The sequence below is a fragment of the Aedes albopictus genome, chromosome 1, assembly GCF_035046485.1.
Source record: "Aedes albopictus strain Foshan chromosome 1, AalbF5, whole genome shotgun sequence".
NCBI lineage: Eukaryota > Metazoa > Arthropoda > Insecta > Diptera > Culicidae > Aedes > Aedes albopictus.
This window is the reverse complement of record NC_085136.1, coordinates 165,185,495-165,203,021: the sequence shown is the minus strand read 5'-3', so window position 1 is coordinate 165,203,021 and position 17,527 is coordinate 165,185,495. Positions and strand designations below refer to the sequence as shown.

The 17,527-nt window shown below is 45.4% G+C and overlaps 1 protein-coding gene across 2 annotated transcripts in view; it reads left to right on the top strand.

Annotated features, from left to right (window-relative positions):
- The first annotated feature begins 262 nt into the window (after nt 1-262).
- The window catches only part of LOC109431516 (acetylcholinesterase), a 178,100-nt gene continuing 160,835 nt past the window's right edge, over nt 263-17,527 (top strand). For both annotated transcript variants that reach the window (XM_029862027.2, XM_029862026.2), the window contains exon 1: nt 263-463. The gene's annotated coding sequence lies outside the window, so the exon portion shown is untranslated. The remainder of the gene's footprint in view (nt 464-17,527) is intronic.

Sequence of the window (17,527 nt, the reverse complement as noted above, 5' to 3'; positions counted from 1 at the left end):
CGACGCGAGCCTAAGAACCACAGGGAAGCCAGACACGGCGACGTTGCTTTAGGCGCTGTTGACATAATATAGTCACTACATAGATATACTGTAGTGGCTGTCTTGTCTATAAGTCGAAAACTGCTGCTGTCCGGTGAGTGAGCCGGGAATGAGTACCCCGAAAAGCTCCCCCAGTACCGACAGTCAGCCGACTGCTTGCTACAGACAGACGGAGCAGCTGAGCTGGTGGTTCCTTGGCTATGCTACCAGGCCGGAGAACTTTTTCACCTCAGTTTCGTTTGAGCCGTTGCATGATTAACATATCAACTCCACATATCATTTTTGCGTGTGTGTATTCTCAATAAAATTGTGCAGTTTTACACAAGTTTTAAGCTAAGATATTTGATCAAATCGAGTGGTTTTTGGGTATAGAAGTGAAGTAATTCAATCCATTTTCCGGAAAATATTGCAGGCAAAGAAAAAAGTAAGTGTTCTGGAGCGTTGGTCCCCAGCTACCTAGGATAGGGATCGGTGAAAGCTATGATGGGAGGGAGAGGGGGTAAATTAGCCGTTGCCCGAGTGGCCTTGTAGATGAATTTTTCATGGCATCCAGAGTACACGGAGAGTGGATGATTGACCTGAGGCGGTGATTGTGATTTAAATATTGATAAATGAGACTGGGAAATTCGTGTTTTAAATTGTGGGAAAACGCAGCTCCTGGGAAAATCGTGTGAAAAATGTTATTACATATGGAAAACGTGCAGAGAAATGTGAATGTGTAAGTGTGCGTGTGCTGGACCTTGGAGTTCCGGACGACTTTGGTAGGCCCGCCGCCGTCTTCGCGTTTTCCTTCGGTGGCATGGGATTTATAGTCTTCTCTTTCCTCAGCGAGCAATTTGCTTCACGTGTATGGCGGTGGAGCCAAGCGGTACCGTAATCAATTTATGAGATTGAAATCTACGGCAATAATGTGGAAGAGTCTTGCACCAGAATACCCAACATATCGGATGATCATCTCAAGCCACGGACGGTCGACGACGGTTGGGTCATCTGGAGGTGTTCAAGACCCCACTCACCGTTGTTGGTTGTGTGTATGTGTATTGTGTATGCCTCTCGTTGGGTGGGTGGGTGAGTATATTTGGCTGGTACGCGCGAAAGACTGTGGAAAGTCGAAAAGGAAAACGTCGTAAAGGACGACCCTGACTGTGGACTATCACATTTCAGGGCATCCGCTCTTCATCTCGTCGTTCTCTTCGGTGCTGTTTTGTGTTTTCACACCCACACAATCGTACGCCACGTTTCGGATGCCTGGAAATTATGTATGTCTAGCTGTCGGTTTGTACCGGAGCAGCTGAAATAGTACAACGAATACGAGGCAACACCAAAATTACTATACACATAAAGTTTCATAGTGCAAACCCACTCATAAATCCTTTGCGGTGGGGTTATAACACGTCCATCTTTTAGTACAGGGATTCTCAAACCTGGTGGTTACGAGTTACCTTATAAATATATCGAGTCTTGTGGATTTTATATTCAGATGAAAGCGATAATTGTTTTGTGTGAAAAGTGTACATCCTAATCGATTGATGTAAAATTATTGTAATCCTAAAGCATGTGCTAGACAGCCAGCTGCCCATCTTTCCACGACAAACGGAAAAGTTTGCCAACCCCTGTCCCTCGGAAAACTTGCACCCGGGCATTATCGTTAGGCCGAAAGTAATACTTAATCATCATCTGGGATCGCTTATTTAACCATTCCATCATCCAGCCGGAGCCGTCATCCTTCTCGCGTGCAGACGGATTAAAGCGAATAACCTTCGTTCGAATGACGACGAGTTTTCATAAATTATAATTTGATGAAGCATGTGAGAACCGAGCGCCCGAACGCCCGCCCTGGGAAACCTGCCTCACTTTTCTTGACTTTCGGTTGCTGTTGTTGGGCTTGACCCCGAAACGGACAATATTTTGGCACAGTTCTCCGTGCGCTGCGCTGGCTGGCCGGTCTCGGGGGAATCTAATGTGTTGGAGTACTTTTATGCTCTTGACCGGAACCTGGCTATTATTTGCGTCCAAGCGGTAGGTATGGTGCCACGATTAGGCTGTGTACACGTGATGTTTATGATATTCTGTTATATGTTCTAGAAAAGGAAATTGGCAAGGAATGTATACATGTTACATATTGCATGCATCAACCACGATATACCGTGAGAGAAAAGTAAAGTAGTCAAATACATTCCATAAAACTGAATTCTTTATGTATTGTTAGATGCAATCCCGGCGCTATTTAAGGGATATATAATAATCTGGTGCAAAAAAAAAAGAAAAATGAATTGTTGTTAAAGTACAAAACCATTTTTTCAGTTCTCGTTTTACGTCATACATAGTGCAATATTTAATGTGAAAAATAAGCTTGAAAAGATGAAAAAATAGAACTAATTATTAAAGTTATAAGCATTTTCTTTAAAACGTACTTTCTAAAAAGAGGCTTGCCTTGGCTATGATTACAATCCAATGACTCAAAAGAAAGTGCAAATCCATTACCCTCGGGATCAATCTGTTTGTCCACCTTCCTTTGGTGGAACTGTTCCACACGCGCCGTCATTTGACCATGGAGGCCAATCTGGCAATCATGCATATGCCTCTTGTACCGCGCATTTGGAAGCACCCTCTATGTCTTACCTGATAAGGATGCCGATAGGCACCTTACCAGTGATAACGCAGAGTGCTTCGTCTGACACATTTCATAATACCGGACCCAGGATAGAACCTTGCGGGACTCCTGAGGTTATGTAAAAGCACTTCCGACCCACCTTCGTGTCATAAACTAGTTCTTGATTTCGGAAGTTACTTCCGAGAATCTTGTAGAGGTATCCGGGTATTCCCAGACACAGGAGCGCATCGGCAATAGCCGCCCAACTGGCACTATTGAATGCGTTCCTTACATCCCAGAGTCACTTCTGCGCAGTAGCAAATCCCCTTCCTCTTACGCTGGAGGATCTATCTCGGCGGTTTTTGTACTGGCTACTCGAGAGAGGATGATCATTTCGAGCATCTTCCCCGCCGTGTCGATCAAGCATATTGGTTCTGTTACCGACAGATCAGAAACAACAATATTATCCGCACCTAGGGATATGCGAAACGTTTGAGTAAGTTAAGAAGATTTTCTGGAGGCTCGGATCAAAACCGCCGGGTGAAATCAAACACGACAAGATCGCGGAGGTGGCGAGCCCACTTGCTGGTGGTCGATGAGCCTTAGCCATTTCGTCGCACCACATGCGGTTCATAGACGACAACCCTTGTCATTGAGGTGTGAGCTCCATTGAGTTTAACTCTTTGGAAATTCTATATCCGACGGGTTGTCCCTTCCACGTGGGACGTCACCCATCGGTTGAAGACTCGGAAGCCTGCATGATCTATAGTCAAGCCCTGCCGATTCCACAATAAACCTCGTGAAGGCCCGACATTTTAATAGGCCAGAAGCGGTAACACTGCGAACGCCATGATCGCTATGACCGTTTTCCGATTTGGGACCGTCAACATTCGTCCCGTTCACGCCAACTCCGCCAGCCAAACACCCATTCGGCTTACTGTCGAGCTTGTGGACCCCATCGAGTTCACAACGCTGTCCTGGCCAATCATCCTGGTTTATTCAAGCCCCCACCCCAGTGATTTTTCAATGGCTATTATGCGTGGCCTAGCCCGAATAATGGCGGTCGCAGAAATCTACACCACCGACAAAATGGAGATCTGGTGGGCCCTATCGCACCGAGCTCGCAACGAACCCTCCCCCCTCTTTAGAACTAATACATGTAAATGTGTAAAACTAAAAATATTGTTTGTTCAAGTTCTTTTGTTCGTGAAAGAGGTCTCATTCTTTACGTGCGTTATTTTATATTGTATCCCGGTTAAGAGCCACGTAGCATTCTAGAGTAGTTAGGAGCCGGCCCTGACAACCCGAGCTAGCCGAATCTCACAGTTCGTATGCCCACGGTTCTCCGGGTGGTTTCCCACCCTTTGGCAATAGAACCAGACTCTGCCTCTCCAATACTTCTGGGAAAACTCCCTCGTTCAGGCATTTCTGCATAGCAGATCTCATCATCTCGGGAACCTCTGCAATAGCTACTTTTAAGGCCAGGTTTGGAGCTCCGTCCGGATCTGAGGCCAACCTACGCTTAAGGACTTTGCTATCCTCGCAAGTTCCACATCGGTGACCCTCTCCTCATCGCCAGCCCCAGTCTTACGATAGGAGGCCAAAGACTAGAATAATGACGCAAAAAACTCGATGTTCCCCTCCAACATCTCTGGAGATTGTTCTGTAGGAGCCATTACACCTCTTGTTTTGGTCATCACGTTCCTGTAGGCATCACCCCACGGATTCGCATTGACACTCAGACAGAGACCCTCAAAGCAGGCCTTTTTGCTGGCCCTTATCTCGGTCTTCAGCGCGTTTTTTGCAGTGGCGTTCATCACCCGCCGTTCGTTTCGCTCTTCCTTAGATCGTGCTCGCTCCATTCACCGCCTACCCTGCCTACGGGGTAGGCGGTAAATGGAGCGAGCACGATCTAAGGAAGAGCGAAACGAACGGCGGGTGAGGTCCGCAATCGCTTTAGTCCACCAGTAAGCCAGTTAGAGATGAACCAGCCTCGGGATGAAAATCTCTCTAATGAAGCTGATAATAATAATAATAAGTAAGCCGGTAGCCTCCCTTTTTTAAAGGTGGACTCGGCTAGGCATGGTCGCATCGCACGCACGCGAGAGCACCACCACCAGCTCGTCGTTGTCTAAAACAAGTTGATTTTGCTCACGGGGGAGTGCCTCCCTAAATACTCCTTCTTCGAAGTATGATGTCTTCCACCTGCGAGGGCTTGGCCTTGGCCTAGCCGCATCTTCCTCTACTTGATGCATGCTGTTTTTGTTGGGAACTTCGGAGCGCAGCGGAATCACCGTTCCGGGATTCGTGATACGAGAAAAGGTAATGAAACAACTCGGACTGCGTATTCCAACAACTGTAATCAACAAAGATCTAGTACGGACTAAAAACAAAACAAATATACATTGTTACAATACATCAGCTATCATGCTTCGTCGTTTTTCTCACACGCACACTATTTCATCACTACATAAACATCTGCCATTACAGGGTGTTGACTACTTTTACAAACTCGACCAGGGGGCTGACACTACTGTACTTCAACACTCCTCCTTAGTGCAGCCCACTGGACCTTCCTAGTCTCCTACAACAACTACAAAACCTACTCCTCCTGGATTGAAGCCGAAGCCCAAGCATCTCTTTTACTTTTAAAGGTAGTACAGGCCACCGGTCTTCTTACCTACAGCAATCACATTTTCACCTTTCATTATTCTACAATCTCTAGGTCCAAACACTACCGTATATCCTTCTTCTGCAATCCGACTTACTGACAGCACATTTTTTTGATAATCCGGGCACATACAAAAGCTTCTTTAGTTTCATTTCAACTGCATTACCATCTGGTCCTACTCCACAAATTTTTCCTTGTCCACTTCCTTTAGCTTTCACTGTTTTTCCGTCCGCTAGCATAACCTCTTCAGCTTCTGGATTCCACCAACCGAGGCTCGCTGTCGAATTGGTCATATGCTTCGTACATCCGGTATCAAGGATCCACCTTTCAGCGAAATCTGCATCTCTTCTGGTAGTCATATTGAAACACACTCCACGATTATCACCATTGTTGTCCGATTCCCGGTTCCGTACAGTTGTTGTTTTTGCTTGGTCCTGCTTTTTCAAGTTAGCCTGCATCTCCTCCAATAAAACAGGGCAGTTCCGTTGAAAATGGCCTTCACGTCCACAGTAATAACATTTTCTAACGAAACTCCTCGGTTTTTCACACTGCACTGTGGACTTCATGACTTTCTCAGGAGCACTCTTCTCATTCCGGTCTTCGTTTCTTCTCCGCCAATCATCCAGAAGTTTTCCTTTCACGTACTCCAGTCTAAGGTCCTCCTCTGGACGTCCTTCCAAAGCGGTGACAAGCGGGTTATAGGCAAACTGGAAAGAAGAATCGCCACAATCAGATGATCCTTCAGTGCTTCTCCCAGTCTAGCAAGTCGGTGAACTAACTTCGTGGCCTCCACCAAATGATCCGACATGTTTCCACCTTCTTCCAGTCGCATCGAACAAAGTCGCCGCAGAACATGAATCTTGTTCGACAACGACCCTCACTCATGGTAACTTTTAAGTTTTTCCCACATCTCCTTTGCCGTAGCCGCTTCCATAATGTGGACCAACTGGCTATCTTCCAGCGCCAATCCAATCACCGCACGAGCCTTCTCATCTTTCCTGGGTCCAAGCAGAAGTGACATCTTCCTGCTCTGGCTTGGGATCTTTCACCATTGTTGGCTCATTGCCAACATGTATGATACGTGGGGGTCGAGCCAGCAGAAACAGCCCTATGCCGAAATCTGCTAGCTACGCGCACTTCACTACGGTCGGCTCACTGCCGACGACGATGACGAGATGACGATGGAATGGAGCTAGCAGTCCGTCTGCACATTGCCGACTACCGCTGCCCCAGCACACACTACGAAAACTCGGCTCACTGCCGACGATGCACTGCGGTGGCCCACTGCCACATACACACACGTACTCACCAGAACGACACACTGCCGCTGATGCGGACGACGACGCAGAGAGGTCGACGACGACGCGACTGTGGTAGTCCTATATTACCACACGCGATCACGAGGAGGACGAATGCCGACGCTGCTTGGTCGACACTGTGCTGGCTCACTACCAACACATGCACACGATGACGATGATCACTGACGATGACGACTGTGCTGGCTCACTGCCAACACGACACGAGGTATCGCTGTGCTTGACTCGCACACACGATGACGACGACGACGACGACTGCCCACTGACGACGCAGTACAGTGCCGCGCTGCGCTTGGTGCCGAAGCAAAATAACTGTTTCTCGCTCACCCTGCGAGTAGCATCGCCTACCGTAACTCTTAAGTGGAAGTGGCTCTGAAAAGAGCCTTTGGAAAATTAATTTTCGGTAGCGAGCTAAGATGCTGTGTGACGGAAACCACGACGATATTGGCACCACGCAGCTGCGCACTGGAACTAGAAGTGGCCGGGCACTGATAAGAAGAATCACCGTCGAAAATGATAACACGGTTTTCACTTAGACTAAACTTTACTTATGCACTTCTTCACTCGTCGGGATACAAAAAACTTCTGAGCCTACGGCTTGTCCTACAGCTATTTATATGCAGTTCATTCAAATTAGCTACTATTTTGTGATTGGCTGAATTCTCCTTGGCCCTGATTGGCTTGGTAGTTGACGGCATGACACGGTGGCTGTACTTTTCTTCTCTCGCGTTTCTCGTGGCGTCCGACGGCTGTGGGTAGACATCTCGGATGGCAAAACATGTTGTGACGTGTCGCTAGCGTCGCGCGGACCCGCCGATTTGCATCGACGTCAAATCTTCGCTGTTGCGAACAACCATCATCCACAGGTCTTCCCTCATCAGCATCAGCTCCATTCTGAACCGCCATGTCGACCAGTTGTCATCATTCAACCGGTCGAATGTAACTTTCAATTCTGCCATTTCACTATATTTTTCTTCGCAGAATCAACCTTTTGGACCATTGTGCAACGGTCTTCCAAAAATGCACTGTCCGTTTCCACACAAAAGCACTTTGCAGTCAACACCGTCCGTACAGTCACACTATCACAGCGCTGATAGTCTGCCACCACTCAATTATCGGCGCAACCGTCGATCACTCCTCCTCAATCGAAAAAATATTCGCAGTTTACTTGTCCGTACACTTTTATTCCATCTAGTTGTTGGCCTATACCTTTTCACGAACGGCACTTCTCCCGGCTTCCCTGCTACTTAACAATCGTGTGATTTCACCCGCCGGGGGGAATATTCGATTCAATTTACTCGATACGCAAATTAAACACAATTCACAGCATCTCGATCGGACACTTGTATACACTTTTCTCGCGAAAACTGAGCCCAAAACCTGTTGGGAACTTCGGAGCGCAGCGGAATTACCGTTCCGGGATTTGTGATACGAGAAAAGGTAATGAAACAACTCGGACTGCGTATTCCAACAACTGTAATCAACAAAGATCTAGTACGGACTAAAAATAAAACAAATATACATTGTTACAATACATCAGCTATCATGCTTCGTCGTTTTTCTCACACGCACACTATTTCATCACTACATAAACATCTGTCATTACAGGGTGTTGACTACTTTTACAAACTCGACCAGGGGGCTGACACTACTGTACTTCAACAGTTTTTGTAGCCGATACTGTAGCGAACCGCCCGGTGATGGCTGTGAGTGTAGCTATCGTCTACTCTTCAGTTCGAATTACTTGTTAGGTCAGGACTACAAAAAGTAACATCAATAACCGACTCCGCACCGTTCCGACTAAAGGTACTCTTGGTACCGACATTAGCCAGGTTGACATCTAGTATGGCCAGTGTCTCTAGCAGGATCTGACCCCGGTGGTTCGTGAAACAGCTTTCCCATTCCATGGCCCAAGCATTAAAGTCACCCGTCGTTACCATCGACCTTCGCCCTGTTAGCACGGTCGTCATACAGGCACATAACAGCTACAGAAGAAGACCCCGCTTACTTTGGCGACCTCGAAACTCTCATAGGTAGTAGACACCAACTCCTGGACGAGGTATTTACCTGCCGTCCATATCGCCGCCATTTTCCTGAACCCATCCGCGACCCAACTGCCGTTGCCAGCGGGTACTCGGTATGGGTCCGCTATGATGGCGATATCTGTCCCCCACGCAGAAATCGCCTGACAAAGCAGTTGCTGAGCCGCGTCACAGTGGTTCAGGTTCAGCTGCGTTACCTGCACTGTGATTTGTTCACTGCGACTTTCTTGAAGGCCGGGCACTTTGGACCACCCGTTGGATGCTTGTTGTTTACGGATTTCCCGGTACAGATCAGAAAAATGGATGGACTCATGCAGCCTTATGTTTTATGATCTTCAGCGCCGCATCTCCTACACAGTTTGCTTCTGTCTGGGCCTTTGCAGTCCCATGACTGGTGTCCTGGTTCCAGATACCTAAAGCAAAACTCCGGTGGCTCGTGGAACGTTAAATAACATACTCACCAGCCCATCTTAATCCTCCCTACTTTAACGGACTTTTTTTTACGTCCGCCACAGGTAGCTGAACCAAAGCTAACTGTGTCCCTTCCGTAGCCTAACGGCTGCGATGGCCAATGTCGTGACGAGCTCTTCCACATTGGTGACCTCGTCTAGGTTTTTCACCTTCAGAGTCACCTCTTGTGTGATAGCCCTCACCTCTACCCCTTCACCAAGGACCTCTTCTGCCAAACTTTTGTAGTCGGCGCGCTTGCGCTGCTTATCGCGCTTCAGCTCCAGGATCATCTCGCCCGTACGAGTACGTCTGATACTGCGCACGTCGGCTCCCAGATCCACGAGCTCGGCGTCGCTTCGCATCGCCTTCAAGGCTTCCGAGTTTTTGTTGGACTTCGTGGACGCAAATTCGATGGTCATGCCAAGCTGCTGCTCAGCTACCTCGATTGCGGGCCGTCCTTCTCTTTTCTTGTTGATGGCCCTCAACAACCACGCTCCGTCCATCTCCACCGGCTGGCTTGCCGAGACGAGGATCGGAGTTCCTACGCTGGAGCTGCGTGCGCAGCTTCCCGCACCTACCTCCTCGCTTCTCCTTATCGGAAACCTCGCCAACCCACTCCTTTAGAAGGGGTTAGCGTTTGTATTTTTATTTGAATTTGTCATGATTTATCCCGCGAGTAGCATGGTCCACCACGCCAGAGTCCTGCATTAACGCGGTAAGGGACGAAATACTGTGGGGGTTGCCCAGGTACCCCACAGGCACCGTTAATGATCGTGCATCTTTTTCACCCCTTCGATCACTCATTCCTTGGCACGGTTCGCTGGACTCTTTGAATTGGGGTTTGAAGTCCTGTTCTTAGCCGGCGACTACGCGGCTGACTCGCAAGAGGTGGGGGGAGGGGGGTGGGGGTATGTGGGTTGTTATGTGTGTTTGGCCCCGTGACTATAATCCCTGCTGCCCCAGGGGTTGTGCTGTCTACATGGTACTGAAAGAGTAGCATTCTTAGATATAGCTTCCACCGCTGTTGGAGCCACACCTCCTTGGACACTTTTGTTCCGAGCGCATTTTCTCAATCTAGCTAAAGTCAGAAGGACAACAGTGCCCAGGCTGCACTACCAGCGAAGTAGTCAAGTTTTAGCTAACGGTTTTGACAACGACTGCTCTGTGGAAGCATGAGGTAGGAACTTGTGGAGACCAGCCCCCCTTTTGGACGTGTCTTCTAGATTGTCAATTGACCATTCTGTAACACTTATATACTTATCCGTGCAACTTATTTACAACCGTGTCAAATTGGACACCACACCAACCGTCAGATTTCACTTGGAAAACCCAGCAACATTGAATACCCAAAAATTCGTTGAACCCGTGCCCGCCAGAGTTACGGACAGGTGAAGCGTGTTGAATGACGCAAGAACGAAAAGCATGCAATTTAACGGTTCGCGTTATGCTTTGAGACGCATTCCGGTGCGCGGAATCTGGATGATGTGCAATTATGTGGTATGTTGTGAACATGACACTGATTGCTATGTATGCAATGCAATGCATGCATGTAGCTAGGGTAGGTAGGAACAAGAGAAGATTCTGGTTTTGTCACGCTTTTATCGACCAGCGGCCAAGAGCCAATTCATGAGTTGATTGCACGCGGGAGGGCAAGAAGAACACTCTTGTCAGTCTTCCACACGGGACAGCGAGAGTCACGCTGGCTGGCTGGTTGATGCCTCAAATTGTATGTGTATGTAGCTGAGCAATTGAATCATAAACTTACTGTTTGCAAGTGAAAAGGGCCGTTGCGAGCGACGGATTGGATGGCGGCATGGCGCAGTAGATACTGAAATTGAATTCAATTCAAGTTAATTTAATATAGTGAACATCATCAGGGGATGATCGAAAATACTTTGTATAGAACGTGTTGAAAAGTAAATAATAATTGTAGACCAACATATTTGAAGTAGTTTTGTAAAAAAGTTTCGTATGGTTACTAGCATTGTTATAATTTCTCAAACAAACGTGAGTTTGAAAAATTGGAGAAGTGAGGGATCTCAGTTCTCAACAAACTCGGTGAGTTTGTTTCATGTAAAATGATGTTTATATGTACTTATGGGAAGAGAGTAATTGCGAGAGTATTAGATACATACATTCCACGCGTTACGTTTTGCACGAGAATTAAAGTTTTGCATCCAAAAACTGTTATGTTGTTAAATACATGCTAAGCATACCAAACGATAACATTTGAATAGAAGATTCATTTTATGCTTTCTTATTGGAAATTGGATCTTTGTGGTTCGAAATAACTAAAAAAATACTGCGTAACGGGACACCATCGCAAAAAATGGCGAATTTTAATCGAACAACATAAAATTTGCTACTTTCTTGAAGCAGTTTTAAAAGTTTCAGATACTATTCGAAAAATGTAAGTAATTATATTCATTTTGGTGCAAGAATAATCAAAATCGACAGCAAGAGCACGGAAATATCGTTCAGTTAAATTAAAAAACGGCGGTGTAGAAGTGCGTGGAATGTGTCATTAAACAAATTGGTGGCTGGAGGAGGGAGCCGCGCTCATATGGCTCAAATCAGTGATAGATGCTTCACAAACATCACTACGACATGGGGAGATCTGCCCAGATAAGGGCTATCAACTTCACCATATCGCATCACATCACAACATCATGATACCTAAAGTAGCATGGAACTAGCCGAGCTGTGAGCAACCTTAGGGAAGATCGGTTAACCAACCCCGGTGGAAGCTTTGGTTGTAGGCTGACACAGAATTGGGTATGATTTAGCAAACTTGAGCGTTTGTTCTCCAGGACGAGCGGCTAACAAGCCACAACAACGTCAGATCCCAATGTTAGGAGCGGCTGATTGACGTCCGAGTGACAGGGAAGGACTCTAAGCTCAACTGTAAATGACCCAGCGAGCTTAGCAGTCGTAAAAAAGAACTGAAAATCAGCAACAGAATAACACGAACCGAGACCAACGCAATGACCCCAGATACCAAAAAGGAATTGCAATAGGAAACTTGGTACGTGAACCTGCCGATCTCTCAACTTCATTGGAAGCACCCGCGTACTCGTCGGTCTACTGAATGATCGCGGGTTCGACATCGTAGCACTCCAGGAGGTGTATTAGACAGCATCCATGGCGCGAACGTTTAGAGGTAATCATACCAGAATTTGCGGCAATACACGTGAGCGGGGAACGACTTTTATTGTGATTGGCGACATGCAGAGATGCGTGATCGGTTGGTGGCCGATCTATGAAAGAATGTACAGCTTGAGGATCAAGGGCGGATTCTTCAACATTAGGATAATAAATGTGCACAGCCGTCACTGCTGAAGCACTCTGCCACGTTCTGATTGATGGACGGTACTTATCCGACATTATCGATGTTAGGACCTAACATCGACTCCGACCACTGTTAACCACGGTACAAACTAGAGCGACTGAAGCAACCGGATGTCGCAACCGCATACGCATCACCGAATACATCAGCATAGGCGGTAATGCTGTAGCAAGGGACCCGGCAGAATGAGGAACGTATAAACAGAAGCGGAAACAGGAGATCCGCCTTTTTTTGAGAGAAAAAGCGCCGCTTGGGAAAGTGGATCTTCTGCGTCGTCCCTAAGAAACACGGAAGCTCTACCAGAAGCTCAACGCATCCCGCAACGGGTGCCTGCCATGAGCCGAAATCTGTTCGTCCTTTACGAATGAACGTGAGGTGATCGAAAGGTGGAAGCAGAGCTTCGAGGAACACCTGAATGGCGTTGATAACGTTGACACTACGGCAACGGGAGAAACGACTACACACGTGTCCCGCCGTTCTACGCCCGATTGTCCCAAGTTATATGGGGATCCCATATAACATAGGGCAATTATGCGTAGAACGGCAGTGCAGCAGAGGACGGAAATTATCCGACTTCCACGTTGAGCGAAGTTAAGGATGATACCGTAATCCGGGGTAACATTGATCAGAATTTTCTATCTTTCTTGAATAATTCTTTTGTTAAAGCAAATGTTACATGTTTTATATTTTTAAAACAAGTACTGGCCCTCTGATTATGTGTTAAGCTACTCGAAAAAGTATTGTAAAACTTTTATACATGTTTAAATAGACTTTTTTATCTAATTTTTTATTTTGTTGATTTGGGGTAACATTGATCATGTCAGTGATCAATGTTCGTTTGTGTTGAAAATACCCTTACTTACTAAATTCGGGGGCACTGATTTCGAATATGTTGTTCAAATTCGTACAAGTTATGTACTTTTTGAATTATTTTGAGATTAAAATCCTCCAAACCGCGAATAACGCCTAAAGGTAGGCAATGGCTTAAGGATTTGATAGCCTACATTTAATAAATCGTATATTTTACTGAAAAAGAGAAATTTCAAAAAAGTTTTGTCCATTAAATTCAACTCTAGGATATCATATTGAAGTAATACAATGATTTCGAACCTCATATTGTATCTAGTATTCATGCCATGCATGAATGTTTGACCATGTACCTCATTGCGTCACGAAACACAGTTATGGAAAAATTGACTTTTTTCATGTTTATGAAATTCAATTTTCAAGAATTACATGTCGTTTAATAGCTAAATAATGGCAGATTACGATATACCATTCGATAGCAGAAACTGATTCAATGTAAAATGCTTGTTTGAACATTTGATGAGGTCGGTCAAGCCGATCAATGTTACCCCCCTGATCAATGATACCCCGTTTTACGGTAATCACAATCTCAAAACCAAGTAAGCAGTTGGTAATGATGGTATCACAGCTGAACTCATCCTGATGGGGTTGCAAAAGTTGGCCACCTGTTGATAACCAGGATCTGAGGAACCGACCAGCTAGGACTGGAAAAAAGGGATAATCTGCCCGATTAACATGAAAGGTGACCATTTGAAATGAGAGAACTTCGGAGCGATCACCATTTTGAATGTCGCTTAAGAAGCGCTTTCCTAAATCATCTTCCGTCGTCCGTGGAAGCTCCCAGTGAACAATAGTGCTCATATAACATTCAGCTGAGAAGCAGACTTTGTTCCAGTTGGCATGTTACACGAAGAAGAGGAAGAAGAAGTGCAAAGAATGATCTTCGGCGGTGAGAAGTAGAACGCAGTATTCAGAAGGTGGCCAAAACCGGATGGATACGGTGGCACGTGGCAAGGCATGTTGTCACAACGTCGAATAACAATCCTGCAAAGTTGGTGTTTACTACGCATCTGGTTGGCATGAGAAGATATGGAGCACAGAGAGCACGATGGGCTGACCAGGTGGAGCGTGCTCTTGCGAGCATTTGGCCTGGCCGTGAATGGAGAGGGGTACCCACAAACCGACTATACTGGGAGCCTGTTTTACACCATGGACTGGGGTGTATAAATAAAAAAGGCATAAAAAGAGGTAATTTTATGCATACATTAAGAAAAGTAACTTCAAAGAATACAAACATGGCTTCCACAATGACCGACTTGGACCCCTACTCTAGACCTGTGTGCCGACTATATTTTGCTCGGCGGCGGCGTGATGGCCATTTTTGGCCGGCGGCGTCATTGGCGTCACGCCGGTGGCAGCTTTCGGCGGCGGCGGCGGCGGCGTGAATCGGCGTGGCCAAAATTTGACCATAATGTCAATATTGGCAAAGCAAAGAATAATTTTCATTACGCTCTAGTATTTGTACACAGATCGAAAAAAAAGAGTGTAAAATTCTGTGACATATGATGCACATAATTGGAGCGTGGGATATCATAGAAGTTTACATGACATATCATGTAAAGTTCATGAAATATCATGTAAACTTCCATTATATGTCATGTAATTCAGCATGACTCTGAGAGTTTACATGACATATAACACAAATTTACATGATATGTCATGTAAATCATCATAACATTAAGTTTACATGAGTAAAATGAAGTTTACATGACGTGTAAATCTCATTATTTTTATCTGTGTAGTCTTAGCTTTTTTCATGACTTCTGATGACATATAAACTATTATGTTTGAAAGAATACTTTTTTTTTTATTATTTCTGTTCGGATCCGTCACTGGGACCAGTGATTGACCTATTGTAACATTATCCGTATCCTTATTGCATGTTGCATTACTGGTACTCCATTGCAAATCAAGGACAATAAAATATCTATTTAACTACAGTTTTTATTCAGTTTTCTTAGAAACTTCAGAAGCTATCAAATTTGATAATAAGGTCACACTATTTACACTAAGGAATTCCCGTATGATTTTAGGGAGGAATCTCAGAAGGAATTCTAGAAGGAGCCTCCAAAAAACTTTTGGAGGAATCAATGAAGAAAATTCTGGACTAATCTCTGCAGAAAATGTGGTATGAAAGCCCGAAGGAACTTCTGCAGGAATATTTCTAGATTGAGTTTAAATAAGGGCGAAAGTAACATGAGAGAGTTCTCTTCATCGACTCTCTCTTCTTCAAATTAAAGTGACAAGATACAAGTATGGGCGCACTTTATGGTCATAAATCGCTAGGTTGCGATGCAATCTAGCGTCTAAGTGTAAAAAGATCGATTGAATTTGCATCTTGTCACTTTAATTTGCAGAAGAGAGAGTCGATGAAGAGAACTCTCTCATGTTACTTTCGCCCTTATTTAAACTCAATCTAGATTTGGTGGTACGAGAATCTCTCATAGAGAAATGCCTGCAGAAACTTCTGAAGAAATCCCTGATTGGAATTTTCGAGGAAGTTCAGAAGGAAATCCATGAAGAATTCCCAAAGGAATTCCAGAGGGATTCCCCAAATGTATTCAAGCACTTATGGGCACCTCGGACTCGGACTCCCCGGGACCCGAGTGGTAAGCCCCACCCCAAGCGACCCAGCCACTCAACCAGCGCACCCCTACGACCAGCCCGGTCGGATACGAGGAAGAAGAGATCCCACTCCGCCGCAGACACCCAGTCATGACAACCGAGCTAGCGAGGCCCTCGGGCCAAACAACATCGACAGCAACGGACAGCGAGACATACCCCAAAACAATATAGCAATGAAACTCTGTATTTTTTTCTCTCCCGGTGAGCCCTTCTGGCTCACCAGATTTTAGAAATGAGACGAACCAGCCAAGGGCTGAAAGTCTCTATAATAAAGATAAATTAATCAATCAATTCAAGCACTTATCCAAAGGGAATTACAGCATGAATCCCCAAAAGAATTCAAGGAGGAATGCCCGATGGAATTCTAGGAGGATTCAACGAAAAACATCCAGGAGGAATCTCTAAAGGAATAACAGGAGAAATTCCTGGAAGAATACTAGGAGGAATTGCCGAAAGAATTCCACGAGGAATCCTCCCTGAAGGAATTCTATGAAGAATCCCTGAAGGAATTCTAATAGGAATCCTCTTAGGAATTCCATGAGGGATTCTTGAAGAAATTCACAAAATAACTCGAAGAGGATTCACCAAAGGAACTCCCAAGAGCGAAGGAGGAATCGCGGAAGAAATTTGAAGAGGAATCACCAAAGGTATTCCGAGAGAAAATCCCGAAGGAATTCCAGGAGGGATCCCCGACGAAATATCAGGAGGAATCCTCTAAGAAATTTAAGGAGGAATCTTCGAAGGAAGTCCAGAAAGCATCACCGAAAGAATTCTAGGAAGAATCTCCGAAGGAATTTCAGGAAGAATCGTCGAAGAAATTCCAGGAGGAATCTTTGAAGGAAGTCTAGGAGGAATCTCGAAAAAAATACAGGAAAAACCCCAGCAGGAATTCCAAGGAGAACCACCCATGGAAATCTAAGCAGAATCCTCAAAGGTTTTTCAAGAGGAAATCCCGAAGGAATTCCAAGTCGAACCCCTGTAGGAAATCCAGGAGAAATCTCCAAAGAATTTCAAGAAAGAATCCCCAAAGAAACTCTAGGAATTATCCCTAAATTCCAAGAGGAATTTTCGAAGGAATTCTTAGAAAAATTACCGAAGAAATTCGATATGGAAATCTCGAAGGAATTCCAGGAGGAATCCACGACGGAATATCAAGAGGAATTACCGACCGAATTTCAGGAGGAATTCAAGAAGGAAATCCAGGAAGAATCCCGAAGGAATTCCAGAGAGAATTTGCAAAAGGAATTCGAGAAGAAATTTAAAAAAAGAAATCTTCATCGTAAAATATTCAGGAGGAATCCGCGTAGGAATTCCAGGAGAAATCCTCGAAGGAATTTCATGAGGAATCACTGGATAAATTTTAAGAGGAATCCCCGAAGGAATTATATGAGGAATCCTCTAAGGAATTTAAGGAGGATTCCCCGAAGGAATTTTAGGAGGAATCTCCGGAGGAGTTCCAGGAGGAATCCTCGTAGGAATTTGATGAGAAACCCCTGAAATAGTTCCCCGCCGGAATTCCAAAAGAAAATCCCGAAAGAACTGCAGCACAAATCCCAAAGGAATTCCAGCTATAATCTA